Consider the following 2,500-nt stretch of genomic DNA (forward strand, 5'->3'; position numbering starts at 1 on the left):
CCTTTTATTAGCCAAGACAAAAAATACTGTTGAGTATATTGAGTCATATAGAGCTAACCCTTACCCTCACATACAGCCTGTAGCCTAGCCTCTAAACCCTGTAGCCTCTAAACCCTGAAGCCTAACCTACTGCCAGACCCCTTTAGCCTAGCCTCTAAAGTCTAGAGGCTAGGCTAAAGGGTAGCCCCTAAATCCAGTAGCCTAACCCCTTTAGCCTCAATCCTATTGACAGACTCCTGTGGCCTAGCCCCTTAACCCTATAGCCTAAATCATAGTGCCAGACCCCTATAGCATGGTCCCTAACTCCTATAGCCTCTCCCCTATAGCCTAACCCCTATAGCCTAACTCCTATAGCCTCTCTCCTATAGCCTAACTCCTATAGCCTAACTCCTACAGCCTCTCCCCTATAGCCTAACTCCTATAGCCTAACTCCTACAGCCTCTCCCCTATAGCCTAACTCCTACAACCTTACGCCGTGTTCACACTGCCTCCGTCCGTCAACGGATCTGATTGACTTTGCATGGGGCGCTCTCGAAATGCATTGTGGGTCAATCCGTTCTGTCTGCTCCTGGGCCTGCTTCAAAAAGTGGAAAAGTTCAACTTTTCAGGCAGCGACGGACACGTCGGCCAATCAGATCGCGTCCCCTCCGCCGGACGGACTTGAGTAGTTTGAACGCAGCATAACTCCTACATCCTATCTCCTATAGCCTAACTCCTACAGCCTATCTCCTACAGCCTATCTACAATCTTCACACATTTACACTCTGAACTAAACCGTTTAACACCTGAGAACGACAATGTCAGCAGCCTGCATCCAATAGCAACACAGCAGTGGGCGGGGCTACACAGTCAGGTGAGGAACACTGAGCCGTTGAGGACGTTACCGTGGCAACTCTTAAAGATGAAATGGGTGGAAGAGGAAGGGGACCGGGGCGCAGTGGAAGCGTTGCTGGGATGAGACGGGCTGCTGAACTGGTTTTTAAAAGACAACAGCTCGAAGGAGGAGGGGGGAGGAAATGAGGTCAAAGGGTATTAAGGAATTCCTTCCTTCTTTTCTGCTGTCAATCATCTTGCCAATGAGGCCACAATACCGGGGAGCTACTGTGTGTGTGTGTGTGTGTGTGTGTGTGTGTGTGTGTGTGTGTGTGTGTGTGTGTATGTGTGTGTGTGTGTGTGTGTGTGTGTGTGTGTGAATGCTACCAAAGGTCCTCGACCTGACAATGCTGTTGTCACTTTGCTGTCACGCCTCTACATCAGAGACAGAGAGGGGGAGGGAGGGAGGGGGGGGGGGTGAGAGAGAGAGAGAGAGGGAGATAAAGAGGGGGAGAAAGTAAGAGAGGGGGGGAGAAAGATAGAGAAAGAGGGAGAAAGAGAGATAGAGGGAGAGGGAGAGAGAGGGGGAGAGGGAAAGAGAGATAGAAGGAGAAAGGGAAAGAGCAGGGGAGCAAGGGAACGAGAGAACAGGGATGGAGAGGGATTAGGAGAGGAGGAGAAGAGGAGGGGGGAGTCTGGGGGAGACACGGTGGGGATAACGGGGAGAGACGGGGGGAGGCGGGCTGGAAAGAAGGGATTAAGGAAAGGGCTAGGGATAGTTCAGCCAAGAAGACGACTGGCATACAGAGACAGAAGAATAGAGCGAGAGGGATAGAGGCTGAGGGACATTAAAGAAGAGAGAGGGAGAACAAGCTTGTTCAGAACCTCTGAGCTCTCACCCCTGACACACACACACACACACACACACACACACACACATGTTGTGTTTTGTAGACAAGGTCTTTCCTGGGATAAAAGGGGGATCGAGGGATAGATGGGGATAAAGGAGGAAGAGAGAGAGAACCCTGAGTGTTCCCTGGGGTGAAAGAGCGGCCAAAGACCAGACCTTACTAATCCATACAGAGAGGAGAGGAGAGAAGAGGAGAGGAGAGAGGAGAGAGGAGAGGAGGCGAGAGGAGAGGAGAGGAGAGGAGAGGAAAGATGAGGAGAGGAGAGGAGAGAGGAGAGAGGAGAGGAGGCGAGAGGAGAGGAGAGGAGAGAAGAGAAGAGAGGAGGTGGGAGGAAAGGAGAGGAGAGGAGAGGAATGAGGAGAGGAGAGATGAAGCGATAAAAATGAGGAGAGGAGAGATGAGAGAAGAGATTGTAAAAATCATTCATATTTCATATTTCATTTGGATTATAAATACTGGAATTCTAAAAGTGATATGGTCAGACAGGCATGGATATGAACACTCAGGATAGAGAAAGAAAGCCAGTACACTTAATGTGCATTGTAACATGATCTGTGTGTGTGGGTGTGTGTGCGTGTATGTGTGTCTGTAATGTGTTCGTAGTCTGAACTTTCGACCTCCAATGTGTTTATATGCATGTCCCCCATTCTTGCATATGTGTGTATACCTATGCAATAGTATTTGTGTGTCTGTGTGTGTGTGTGTGTGTGTGTATGTGTGTGTGTTGTACGAATGTGTGTGTGTTTTTTTGTGTGTTTGTATATATATTTGTGTGT

Source organism: Pollachius pollachius (assembly GCF_949987615.1).
Source record: "Pollachius pollachius genome assembly, chromosome: 20".
NCBI lineage: Eukaryota > Metazoa > Chordata > Actinopteri > Gadiformes > Gadidae > Pollachius > Pollachius pollachius.